This window comes from Tachyglossus aculeatus, unplaced genomic scaffold (assembly GCF_015852505.1).
Source record: "Tachyglossus aculeatus isolate mTacAcu1 unplaced genomic scaffold, mTacAcu1.pri scaffold_92_arrow_ctg1, whole genome shotgun sequence".
NCBI classification, from domain to species: domain Eukaryota; kingdom Metazoa; phylum Chordata; class Mammalia; order Monotremata; family Tachyglossidae; genus Tachyglossus; species Tachyglossus aculeatus.
In genome coordinates this window covers 2,265,042-2,279,087 of record NW_024045098.1, presented here as the reverse complement: position 1 = coordinate 2,279,087, position 14,046 = coordinate 2,265,042, and the positions used below count along the sequence as shown (strand labels likewise).

The following is a 14,046-nucleotide window of genomic DNA, read 5'->3' as shown; positions in this document are numbered from 1 at the left end:
TCAAGGAAAGTGTACGATAAATGTTGCATTTAGTTGTATCTCTTTTCTTCGGCATTGGAACATTAACTGATATCTTCCAATCAGATGGCCATTGAATGGTTAGCCACACCTGTTGACATAATTCGGTAAGGACTTCAACCAATTCCTCTTTAGCTGTCTGAAACACCTCAATAAGAAGCCTATCAAAGCCAGGTGCCTTGTTTTTGGAGAGGCAGTGTAAAGCTAACCTAACTTCACTTTCCATGATGAGTGGCTTTAATCCTAAAGGAGATTCCTCAGATACTTATTGTATATTGCAGTCTTTCTGGTATAGTTCCCGTGTGTATTCTTTCCATCTCTGTTTGATTCCACTTGGTATCATTTATTGTCAGTCCATCTTTGCTTTTGACAAAGCCAATCCAAGGACGACATGTTCCCTTAATTTCCTTAATCTTCTGAAACAGTGATTTTGTCTGCCCACATTTGTTACTGATGCCCATTTCTTTACATATGCTGTTGTAATGTTCCTGTTTGTCCTTCCTGTCAGAGCGCTGAAATTCTCAGCTTAGTTCTTGAACCAGGTTCTTTTATCCTCTGATGTTTGCTTCCTTCCTTTTTTTTTAGCAACATCCAGAGTTATGTTTGACATCCATTTTGGGTTTTTCTTCTTCCTGACCTTTTGCAATACTGTGTCACTTTCTTCCTTGATGACATTTTCAAACTCCGTCCAAATTTCCTCTGGTTCTTTTTCTGAGATTACGCACCTCAAATCTATTTTTTAAATGATCCTTAAATACAGGTGGAATGTTCATCAGTTTATATGTGAGCAACTCTTAGGCATGATTGATCTTTCTAAGTTTTTGCCTGAGTTTACACAGTAACAGCTCGTGATCTGTTCCACAGTCAATCAATCAATCAATCAATCGTATTTATTGAGTGCTTACTGTGTGCAGAGCACTGTACTAAGCAATTGGGAAGTACAAGTTGACAACATATAGAGACAGTCCCTACCCAACAGTGGGCTCACAGTCTAGAAGGGGGAGACAGAGAACAAAACCAAACATATTAACAAAATAAAAGAAATAGATATGTACAAGTAAAATAAATAAATAGAGTAATAAATATGTACAAACGTATATACATACATATAGGTGCTGTGGGGAAGGGAAGGAGGTAAGATGGGGGGATGGAGAGGGGGACGAGGGGGAGGAAGGAGGAAGGAGGGGGCTCAGTCTGGGAAGGCCACCTGGAAGCTCAGTAGGACCCTGAAGGGAAGAAGAGAGCTACCTTGGCGGATGTTGGGAGCTAGGGCATTCCAGGCCAGGGGGATGATGTGGGCCGGGGGTCGACGGCGGGACAGGCGAGAACGAGGCACGGTGAGGAGATTAGCGGCAGAGGAGCAGAGGGTTCACGCTGGGCTGTAGAAGGAGAGAAGGGAGGTGAGGTAGGAGGGGGCGAGGTGATGGAGAGCCTTGAAGCCGAGGGTGAGGAGTTTCTGCCTGATGCTCAGATTGATTGGTAGCCACTGGAGATTTTTGAGGAGGGGAGTAACATGCCCAGAGCGTTCCTGGACAAAGACAATCCGGGCAGCGGCGTGAAGTATGGATTGAAGTGGGGAGAGACACCAGGATGGGAGATCAGAGAGGAGGCTGATACAGTAGTCCAGACGATATATGAGGAGAGCTTGAACGAGTAGGGTAGCGGTTTGGATGGAGAGGAAAGGGCGGATTTTGGCAATGTTGCGGAGCTGAGATCGGCAGGTTTTGGTGATGGCTTGGATGTGAGGGGTGAACGAGAGAGCGGAGTCGAGGATGATACCAAGGTTGCGGGCCTGTGAGACGGGAAGGATGATAGTGCCGTCAACAGTGATGGGAAAGTCAGGAGTGGGCAGGGTTTGGGAGGGGAGATAAAGAGTTCAGTCTTGGACATGTTGGGCTTTCGATGGCGGCAGACATTAAGTTGGAGATGCCCTGAAGGCAGGTGGAGATGCGAGCCTGGAGCCAGGGGGAGAGAGCAGGAGCAGAGATGTAGATTTGGGCATCATCAACGTAGAGATCATAGTTGAAGCTCCAGTCAGCTCCAGGCCATGTTTTTCCTGCCAAAACAGAACTCCTCTATCGCGTTCTACAAATAATATAGACTATTTGATTTCTACATAGTCCATGTGGTGAAGTCCATGTCTGCCATCGTCGTTTAGGTTGGATAAAGAAGGTGCCGCAAATAAAAAAGTCATTTGTGTCACAGAAATCTTAAGTCGGTCCCTGGCTTGATTCCGATTTCCAAGGACATATTTTCCAACAACCTTCATTTCCATTCTATAACCAACTTTTGCATTCCAGTCCCCAGTGATAATCAACATATCTTGCAGCTTTTATCAATCTCTCTCTGTACTTCATCGTAAAACCTATTTCTTCTTGCTCTGCATTCGTTGTTGGGGCGTACACCTGAACTATTGTCATATTGAATGGTTTTCTTCTGAAACTAAAAGATAACGATTGGTCATTTACAGCATTTTATCCAATAACTGTATTAGCAATTTTCCTTTTATTGGGGCGCCAGAAGGAAGTCAAGACCTCCTTTCCCAGTGAGTCTCGAGGAGTGAGAGAAGATGAGGCCCTCTCTGGAGAGAGCAGAATGAGTGTCCATGTTGTCTCGGGAGAGTCAAGTTTCAGTGAAGGGGAGGAGGAGGAGTAACTGGGACAGGAACAGGTCAAAGATGAAGGGAAGCTTCCTCACGGTGGAATTGGTGATCCACAGGTATACCTTGGCTGAATCTGTGGATATGTGGGTATGTGGGTGGTGGGGAGGGTAGAGGGGACAGGGCTAGAGTAGGGGAGGGATTGGCTGAGACAGGGGCTGGTGTAGGGTGAGGGGACAAGGGGTGGCGCTGAAACAGGATTACAGGGATGCGACGGGGAGAATTGTGTGAGCAGTGCAAGAGGTGGGGAGGAATTTGACAGCGGAGCCTGGGGGAGGTGAGGGGAGGAGACGACTGGGGTGGTCTGACACTGCGTGGGAGGGACTGAAGGGTCATGGTGGAGTTGGTGAGATAAATGACAATAACAACTTAATCCCGTGTTACTCAGAGGAGGTGGTTGCATTGTCTTTGGGTCGTTAAGTGGGAGAAGGTCAGAGACTAGAAGAACCTTGAGTAGATGGCTGAATTGTCCTTGGGTCTTAGAGAGTGAAGGGTCCTGTGTTCAGGTGAACCCCGAGGAGTTTGTAAATTCGCTGTGGTCATGGAATGTAACTTTATTATTGTTGTTCTCTCGCAAGCGCTTAAGTGTTCTGCATGCAGATTGAATGAATGAATGAATGAATAGTTGAATTGTCCTTGGGGCCTTGGGAGTGAAGGGGCCATTGTTCATTCATTCACTCATTCATTCGTATTTTTTGAGTGCCTACTGTGTGCAGAGCACTGTACTAAGAGCTTGGAGAGTCCAATTCAGCAATAGAGACAATTCCTACCCACACCGGACTTGCAGTTGAGAAGGGGGAGACAGACATCAAAACAAGTAAACAGGCTCAATATAAAAAACTACAATTATAGCTATGTACTCATCAAAACAGGTAAACAGGCATTAATATTAATTCTTCATTCAATCGTATTTATCGAGCATTTATTGTGTGCAAAGGACTGTATTAAGTGCTTAAAAGTACAAATCAGCAATAAAGGGAGACAAATAGAATTATAAGTATATATAATTCGTATATACGTATATACGTATATATGTACATATATATGTATATATATACATATATTTACATATATATGTATATATATACATATATTTACATATATATGTATGTGTATACATATATATGTATATATATATATACGTATGCATATATGCACAGGTGCTGTGGGGTGGGAGGGGAGGAAGAGCCAAGGGAGTGACTCCGGCTGATGGGGAAGTTTGAGGGAGCTGAGGAAAAGGGGGGGTTAGTCTGGTGAGGCCTCATGGAGGATGTGAGCCTTCAGTAGGGCTTTGAAGGAGGGAAGTGTGGTTTTTTTGGCGGATAAAAGGAGGGAAGGCGCTCCAGGCCCCAGGTACTACGTGGTCAATGGCGAAACAGGTGAGAACGAGGTACAGTAAGAAATGCCATAAAATAGTAAGAAGGTTAGCACCAGAGGAGCGGAGTGTGCGGGCTGGGATATAGAAGGAGAGAAGGGAGGTGATCTGACTGTAGGGAAAGTGGGAAGATGAAGAAATTGAGGAAAAAAAGCCACTTCACGTCCGCAGGAGATCGAGAACACTGGGTCCTATAATCCTGGCGGGCAGGCAGACGGTTGTCAGGGATTCCAACGGTTGATGACCTGACCAGGCTGAGGTAGCTCGGGGGAGAGGTCCGGCGTTCTCTGGAAAGTCTCTGCCCCGAGCGACGGTTGATGTTCCCCACCTGTTTGTGACCCGTCGGCGAAGGGCTCTCGTGATTCCTGGGCAGGTTGGTGTTCCGGGCCACGGTTGAAGGCCGCACCGGTCTGTGGCCTCTCGAAGGAGAGATATCACCGTCCTATGTCAGGTCATTGTTCCGGGCCACAGTTGATCGTCTGCGCCACTTGTGGCCCCTCGCTGTAGAGATGTCGGCCTCCTGAGACAGGTCTTTGTCCCAAGGAGTGGTTGATGGTCCGTGCCATTTTGTGGCCTCTTTTCCCTATGGCCTGGCTCCGGCCCTCGTCCTCACCGGCTTCCTATTCTCTCAGCCTGAGAGCACTAACAACAAGCCCAGGCCATCATTCTCTTCCAGGCTTCTCGTATGGGAGCTGAGAAATGGGCAAATCGTGGTCGAGGGGTCGTTCTTTAGAATTTCAGTTTCTGAAAAGTGGGTGGCAAAAACCACGTGAGACCCGATGCAGCCCTACCCTCTCAGCAGCCCTCCTCTTCTACCTCACGCCGGGTACCTGGGAGGAGTCCTGCCTTTCCCCTGCCTCATCCTCCAACTTCCCCTCCCAGGGCTGCGGAGACGGTAAGGGGCTCAGAGAAAGAGCCTGAGAGAAGGGAAAGAGGAGGAAGAAAGTCAGAGAAATCAATCAATCGATAGTATTTGTCGAATCAATCAGTCAATCGATGGTGTTACTATGTGTAGCGCACTGTACTAAGAGCTGGGGAGAGCAAAATCCATCAGAATGAGCAGACCCGTTTCCCTGCCCTTAACGAGCTGACAGTCTAGGGGGAAACAGCGGCTAGAGGCCCAGAGGGCAAGTATTCAGAGAGGAGAGTAAGGGAGGAAAGTAAGATGGAGGAGGATGCATAAAACCGAGAGGGGGGGGGGTGAGAGAGAGAGAGAGAGAGAGAGAGAGAGAGAGAGAGAGAGAGAGAGAGAGAGAGAGATGGAGAGGCAGGGAGAGAGGGAGAGAGAGAGAGGGAGAGAGGGAGAGAGAGAGAGAGAGAGAGAGAGAGAGAGAGGAGACAGAGAGTCTACGGTTGGGATTCATGCTGTGAAAGGAATTTCAAATCTTGCTCGGAGAACCACAGATTTTCCAGACCGATGGTAATGGCGAGGGAACAGGAACCATGCCGTTATTTTCTATTTTCATTATCCATCCATCTATCCTCTTCCCGGAGGGATTACTCTGGAGGAGGAGCACTGAGGTGCCTCCCGTCGGTACCAGTCAAAAGGAGGGGATCTCCCACTCTTCCCTGCTCTGCTTCTAGATTGATGGTGATGGTGTATACTGATGGGGAAGGGAACAAACCATTAATTTCTCCTTTGTTTGTCCATTCATCCATGCACTCGCTTTCTGGATGAACTACCGCCACTCGATTTCCTACTACTCTGTCTGGGTTTGGCCCTCTTCCTCCTTCTGGTCCTAGTCCACCTCCGTCCCATGGTACTATCTATCACCTCTGACTGTTCCTCCTCCTCTAACGCGTCATGACCCTACCCTTCTGCCTAGTCCGGACCCTCTGTCTCTCCCTGATCTTATGCCCTCATTCTCCTCCTGGTCCTGGCCTTCCTCCTCCTTTGTCGGGTCCTGGCCCCCTCCTTCATCTGGTCTTGTCCCTTGTACTCTACCTGGTTATGGCCCTGCTCCTCCATCTAGTCGTAATCCTCCACCTCTCTCTGGTCTTGGCCCACCTACTCCTCCTGGTACTGGACCACCTCCTCGCCCTGGTCTTGGTCTTCCTGCTGTGCCTATCACCTCCCTCCTCCTCCTGGCCCCGGCCCTCATCCTCCACTTGGTCCTGGTCTTCATCCTGCACCTGATCCTGGCCTTAATCCAATCCCTGGTCCTAGTCCACCTTCTCCACCTGGTCCTGACCCTCGTCATCTGCCTACCCCTGGCTCTCCTCCTCCCCCTTGTCCTGGCCCTAGTCCTCCACCGTCTGGTCCTTGGCCCGCTCCTCCCACGGCCCTGGCCCACCCCTTCCGCTTGCTCTGGTCCTCCTCCTCTGGCTCTGCCTCAGCCTCCTCTGCCTGGTCCTGGCCCTCCTCCTCCACCAGTTATTAGCCGTCCTCGTCCACCTGATCCTGGCCCTCCTCCTCCTCCGATGGCATCAAATGGACAGGCTGGAACCCAGTTCTGGCCCCAATCCAAGTGTCATTCCCAAGCGCTTATCACAGTGCTCTGCACACGGTAAGCGCTCAGTAAATACGATTGAATGGATGAATGCCATACCAACTCCCTCCTGGGGCACCCATGCCTCACCAGAAGTGTGCCCAAGCCCAGCACTTAAAACTATCCAAGCTCTACCCTGGTAGGCGGGTCTCCCCCTCCCCGGCCCACCCCCAGACTTGAATGGCGCTCCAATGTCAGCGCCCCCACTCCTTACCGACCCCGCTGGCTGACGGAAAGGCGGTCCCAACCTGGAAAGGAGGTAGGGCTTTGACACTGGCGCGGTCCAGTTCCCCCATCCCCGAGTCCTGGGGTTAGAGTCCACCCCCGGCCTGGCCTCCATCTCGCTGGCGTCCAGAGCAAAAATGGAGGTTCACGGAGAGGGCCGGGCCCCCTGAACCTGCTTCTCTCACATGGCTGTCTGGGGCCAGAATCATCTCAATTCTTCGGAGACCTGAACCTACAGCACATCTCAAGGCAGCCCCCATTGCCTGAGACCTGGAGCCCCAGGATAGTCCTGTTGCCACCTCGCCCTCCTAGGCTTCGTCTTCTCCCACGGGATGGGAGCCCTCAGAAGAGGGTTTCCTTCCCCTCCGCCCCCCATCTCCCCATCTTACCTCCTTCCCTTCCCCACAGCACCTGTATATATGCATATATGTTTGTACATATTTATTACTCTATTTATTTAATTATTTATTTTACTTGTACATATCTATTCTATTTATTTTATTTTGTTAGTATGTTTGGTTTTGTTCTCTGTCTCCCCCATCTTTCGGAGCACCTCACACCCCACCTCGCCGCCCTCTCCTCTCTACCCAGTCTTGATGATCAGATTACTGCTCTCAACTCTACCCTTTCTACTCAGCTAGACTCGCTCGCTCCCCTTTCCCTTCGCCGCTCTCGCACCACTAACCCACAGCCCTGGATCACTGCCACTGTCCGCCTCCTTCGCTCTTATGCTCGAGCTGCCGAACGCTGCTGGCGAAAGTCTAAACACCATGCCAACCTCGTTCACTTCAAGTTTATCCTTTCCTGCCTTAACTCAGCCCTCTCTTCTACCAGACAAAACTATTTCTCCTCCCTTATTGACACCCATGCCCATCACCCCCGCCAGCTCTTCCGTACATTCAACTCCCTTCTCAGGCCCCCGGTTCCTCCCCCTCCTCCTTCCCTCACCCCCAACGATCTGGCCTCCTACTTCATTAACAAAATTAAATCCATCAGGTCCGACCTCCCCAAAGTCTCTTCCCCCCTTTCTCCAACCCCCCGGCTCTCAACACTCTCTGCTACTCCCCCATCCTTCCCAGCGGTATCCTCAGAGGAACTCTCCTCCCTCCTCTCAAGTGCTACTCCGGCCACCTGTGCTTCTGACCCCATTCCCTCTCATCTTATGAAATCTCTCGCTCCATCCCTTCTCCCCTCCTTAACTTCCATCTTCAACCGCTCACTCTCCACTGGTTCCTTCCCCTCTGCCTTCAAACATGCCCATGTCTCTCCCACCCTAAAAAAACCCTCTCTTGACCCCACCTCACCTTCTAGTTATCGTCCCATATCCCTCCTACCATTCCTTTCCAAACTCCTTGAACGAGTTGTCTACACGCGCTGCCTAGAATTCCTCAACAACAACTCTCTCCTCGACCCCCTCCAGTCTGGCTTCCGTCCCCTTCATTCCACGGAAACTGCACTCTCAAAGGTCACCAATGACCTCCTGCTTGCCAAATCCAACGGCTCATACTCTGTCCTAATCCTCCTCGACCTCTCAGCTGCCTTTGACACTGTGGACCACCCCCTTCTCCTCAACACGTTATCTGACCTTGACTTCACAGACTCCGTCCTCTCCTGGTTCTCCTCTTATCTCTCCGGTCGTTCTTTCTCAGTCTCTTTTGCAGGCTCCTCCTCCCCCTCCCATCCTCTTACTGTGGGGGTTCCCCAAGGTTCAGTGCTTGGTCCCCTTCTGTTCTCAATCTACACTCACTCCCTTGGTGACCTCATTCGCTCCCACGGCTTCAACTATCATCTCTACGCTGATGACACCCAGATCTACATCTCTGCCCCTGCTCTCTCCCCCTCCCTCCAGGCTCGCATCTCCTCCTGCCTTCAGGACATCTCCATCTGGATGTCCGCCCGCCACCTAAAGCTCAACATGTCGAAGACTGAGCTCCTTGTCTTCCCTCCCAAACCTTGTCGTCTCCCTGACTTTCCCATCTCTGTTGACGGCACTACCATCCTTCCCGTCTCACAAGCCCGCAACCTTGGTGTCATCCTCGACTCCGCTCTCTCATTCACCCCTCACATCCAAGCCGTCACCAAAACCTGCAGGTCTCAGCTCCGCAACATTGCCAAGATCCGCCCTTTCCTCTCCATCCAAACCGCTACCCTGCTAATTCAAGCTCTCATCCTATCCCGTCTGGACTACTGCACTAGCCTTCTCTCTGATCTCCCATCCTCGTGTCTCTCTCCACTTCAATACATACTTCATGCTGCTGCCCGGATTATCGTTGTCCAGAAACGCTCTGGACACATTACTCCCCTCCTCAAAAACCTCCAATGGCTACCGATCAATCTGCGCATCAAGCAGAAACTCCTCACCCTGGGCTTCAAGGCTCTCCATCACCTCGCCCCCTCCTACCTCACCTCCCTTCTCTCCTTCTACTGCCCAGCCCGCACCCTCCGCTCCTCCACCACTAATCTCCTCACTGTACTTCGCTCTCGCCTGTCCCGCCATCGACTCCCGGCCCACGTCATCCCCCGGGCCTGGAATGCCCTCCCTCTGCCCATCCGCCAAGCTAGCTCTCTTCCTCCCTTCAAGGCCCTGCTGAGAGCTCACCTCCTCCAGGAGGCCTTCCCAAACTGAGCCCCTTCTTTCCTCTCCCCCTCGTCCCCCTCTCCATCCCCCCGTCTTACCTCCTTCCCTTCCCCACAGCACCTGTATGTATGTATATATGGTTGTACATATTTATTACTCTATTTATTTATTTATTTATTTTACTTGTACATTTCTATCCTACTTATTTTATTTTGTTGGTATGTTTGGTTCTGTTCTCTGTCTCCCCCTTTTAGACTGTGAGCCCACTGTTGGGTAGGGACTGTCTCTATGTGATGCCAATTTGTACTTCCCAAGCGCTTAGTACAGTGCTCTGCACACAGTAAGCACTCAATAAATACGATTGATGATGATGATGATGAAGAAGAAGAACTGGCCATCGTTCTCTGCCAGTCTCCTCTTGTAGGATCTCAGGAATCTGCGAATCTTGGTCGAGCAGTCGTTTTCTAGAGTTTGAATTTCAGAAAGGGTGGTGGTAAAGAGCACGTGAGATGTAGGGCAGAGAGAGAGAGAGACAGAGAGAGAGAGAGAGAGAGGGAGAGGGAGAGGGAGACAGAGAGGGAGAGAGAGAGAGAGAGGATGTCTATGTTTGAGACTCTCTGGAAAAGGATTCCCAAGTCCTCAACGGAGAGCAGCGAGCTTTCTAGAATGATGGTGATGAGGTGTACTGAGAGGAAAGGAAAAGAGCCATTATTTTCTCGTTTGTTTGCCCATCCATCCGTCCAGTCGCTTCCCGGAAGGACTACAGACGCTCGGTTTCCATGCCCATCCCACGGAGACAGGGAGGAGGAGCCAAGAGAGGACTCCTTTGGGATCCGTCTAAGAAAAGGGGCCGGTCCTGATCATGAGCATGTTTGCCAGGTTTTTGTTTGCTTCTTTTTTCTTTCCCGAGCGCTCTCTTCTCTCCCCTCACCAAGGAAGACAATGGCCACAAATTTCACATCTGGCTCGGGGCAGTTGGTATATGCTAGAGCTTGGGACGAGAAAATGGGATGGCTATACTCAAAGCTTTCAATCTGGGGAGGAAGAGAAGGAGAGTGAGAGACGCCAGCCCATCCCCAACCTCCTTACGGATGCACCCCAACTCTCCAACTCCTAGTTCCACCCAAGGGCACTGGGCTCTTAACCTCCTCCTGGTACCTTTCACAAATCACCCCCTCTAGACTGTAAGGTCATTGCAGGCCGGGAACGTGTCCACCAACTGTTTAACTGTACTCTCTGAGGCACTCGGTACAGTGCCCTGCAAACAGTAATTACCCAAGGTATCCCACCCATGTGTCCCCCAGGAGGGATCCGCACGCACAATCCCACACCCCGCCCATTTCTGACGTACTCCCCAAGGCCTCACAGATGGTACCGTAGGCTGTGCTCTCCCTCTCTTCCCAGCTCAACATCCACCCGACTACTTGGTAGTGCCTCCAGCCGAAATTCTGTGCCTACTAGAATAATATATATCTGGCTTTCTGGAATCGGAGAGCCCGAGGGGTGGGTGTCAGAGGGCGGAAGATCCCAGGGCCAGGGGCCCAGAGAGGATGGGCACTGTGGAGGGTGGGGGAGACTCACTTTGACCACTGTTGGGTGCTCGTCCTTCAGGTGGAAGAGGACGGGAAGGAGGCAGCAGATCAGCTTCTGACAGAGGCCGGCTTTCCTCTCCATCACACAGCCGCTGGCTACTGCTGCCAGCAGCGCCAGGGCTGCCACCTGCACCTGGGGTCTCTTCTGAGGGGAAATCTCCGGTGCAGTGTGTAGGAGGAGCAGGAGATGGGTGGGGGTCTTCTGGCACCCTGGCGAGGGCTGGGGACCCTAGGGCAGAGATGGCAGGGGTACTGAGATCTCCGGGGCAAGGACAGCGCTGGCAGATGGGGAGACAAAGTGCCTGGGGGAGGGTGTGGGAGCGCCGTGGGTCGCCGCTGAGGTGATGAGCTGGGGAAGCGCTGCAGATTCCCCAAGCTCTGTGGGAGCCGTGGATGCGGCCGGCCCAATTGAGTACTTTCCTGAGGAGAGATCCCCGGTAGAGTGTGTGAGAGGGGTAAGAGATGAGTGGGGAGCTTCTGACACCAGGATGGGGGCTTGGGACCCCAGGGCAGGGACAACCGGGGGAGAGACGTCTGCCGGGGGAGTGTAGGGAGCGAAGGCAGCGCCGGCTGAAGGAAAGCTGCGCTCGGGTACAGGGGAAGCCCTGTGACTCGTTGCGTGGGTGACGTTATAGGGAAGGACAGCCGATGCCACGAACCCAGGGGGAGCGACCCCCTCTGGGTTATGGCACAGCCGGGTCGGTGGCCGCGAAAGTTCAGAAGGATAGGAAGGAAGGAAAGGAAGACGGACGAGGAAGCACAAAACATAGAGAGAGAGATACAGACAGACAGACAGACTACGATTGGGACTCACCCTGGGAAAGGAATTCCAAGTCTTCATCGAAGAGCCCCAGATTATCCAGACTGATGTTGATGGTGTATACTGAAGAAGATCTGTAGGCCTTCCAGATGGCCTTCTGGAAATGGAGAACAAGAATGGGGGTTGCAGGGGGCGGGGAGGTGTCAGAGGAAGAGGGAGGGGAGGACCAGTCGCCCAAAATAGGCAGGGACTGCAGAAGGTGGGGAAGACGCATTTTGCTCACTGTAGGGTGTTGGTCCATTACGTGGAAGAAGACAAAGAGGAGGCAGTGGAACATCAATATTGCAGTTGGCAGGCTTCCTTCTCCATCGACCAGCCACGGTTCCCAGCAGCTCCACGGGAGCAGCCTGTATTTGGGGTCTCTCCTGAGAAGAAACTCCCGTTAGAGTGTGTAGGAAGGGCAGGAGATGGGAACGGGGCAGGTTCATGTCCCTGGCGGTGGTTGATGGTTCCGACGGTTTGTATTTTTATTTTCTAATTTGTTTGCCTATCCATCCATTCGCCCGTTTCCTAGAAGGACTATCGCCGCTCGGCTTCCATATCCAGTCCCCAGAGGCATGGAGGAGGAACCAAGAGGGGCCACATCTGGGATTCGGCAAAGAAAAGGGGCTGGGTCAGAACATGACGCTTTTTTGTTGGTTTTTTGTTTCTTTTCTTTTCTTTCCCCAATGCCTTCCACTCTCCACTCACTGAAGACAAGCATGGCCGTAAATTTCACATCTTGTTGTGGGCAGTTGGTATAAGCCAGAGCTTGGGACAAGAAAATGGGATGGTTGTCCTCAAAGCTCTCCATCTGAGCAGGAAGAGAAGGAGAGTGAGAGACCCCTGCCCATCCCCAACAGGCTTGTAGATGCCCACCCTCAAGTCCCCAAAACCTCGTTCCACCCCAGGGCACTGGGCTCTTAACCTCCTCCTGGTCCCTTTCCCTAATCAACCCCTCTAGTCTGGAAGTCATTGCTGATCGGAACCGTGTCCACTAGCTGTTCAACTGAACTCTCCCAAGCACTGGGAACAGTGCTCTGCACATGCTAATTACCCCCGATATCCCATCGATGTGCCTCCCAGGAGACATCCGGGCCCACAATTCCCCCTTAGACTCAAGGACGCCCCTCCAGTCCCCCACCCAACCCAGTCGTACTCACCAAGGCCTCCCAGATGGTACCATAGGCCATGCTCTCCCTCTCCTCTCCGCTTAGTGTCCATCCAACTACTTGGGTGTACCCCCAGTCGATGCTCTGGGCCAGCCAGAAGAATACGTATCTGGCTTTTATGAAATGGAGAATCCGAGGGAGAGTTTTAGAGGGGAGAGGAGGCCAGGACGAGGGACCGAGATGAAGGGGACTGTGCAGGGTCGGGGAGACTCACTTTGCCCACTGTCGAGTGCTCGTCTTTCAAGTGGAAAAGAGCAGGGAGGAGGCAGCGGATCAGCTCCTGCTGGAGGCAGTCTTCCTCCTCCGTCACCCAGCTGCCGGCCACAGCTGCCTGCAGCTCCAGAGCTGCCACCCGCACTTAGGTTAGTTCCTCGGGAGAAACCCGTGGTGGAGTGTGTAGGAGGGGAAGGAGATGGGAAGAGGGCAGGTCCTTGACCCGGGCGGTGGTTGATGGTCCTGCGGTTTATAGCCCGTCCGTGGGGAGATCTCGGCATCTTCGTGGAGGTCTCTGACCCAGGGGGTGGTTTATTGTCCGCACCAGTTTGTGGCCTTTCGGGCCTCACACTTGGCTCTGGCCCTCGTTCTCACAGGCTCCCCCGGCCTAGGAGCACTAAGAATAACCTCAAGCCATAATTCTTATTCTGCCTCTGCACGCGGGAGTTGAAAAATGTGCAGATCGTGTCCTCAGCACTTGTCGTGATAGTTTACTCTATTACTGTTCCTGCACTTTAGCCCAGTGGCTGGATCAAGCCACGGCTGTGGCCTGGGAGATGCAATCGGCCGTGTTCCCATCGGAGTGGAGCAGCAATGGTGGTCATGCAGACAGTGGTTATTCCCAACACTCCACGATAGGTTGGTTCAGGTCCACAAGCTGAAAACCGCTTGGCATCCTTGGGAGTGGATATCCTCTCTTCCCTGGAACCACTGTGCGTGAGTTTTCCTATTCTATTTCGCTTTGTCCTATTTGATGTACGCTGCTGTTGGAAACCGCAGAAGAATATCATGGAAGCGAGGAAATGGGATCCCCCTCATGCCTGTCCAGATAAGGCATTGGCTGTAGGGCCGTCAAGAGCCCCACTGGGCCACGGTTGGACCAGTGCCAAAGCGTTGGATAGAAGAAAGGGGGATACGTCCCGATG

At 52.0% G+C, this 14,046-nt stretch overlaps 1 pseudogene; it reads left to right on the top strand.

Moving 5' to 3' along the window:
• Positions 1-12,182: 12,182 nt before the first annotated feature.
• LOC119924294 lies at positions 12,183-13,269 on the top strand (annotated as a pseudogene).
• The last annotated feature ends 777 nt before the right edge of the window (positions 13,270-14,046 follow it).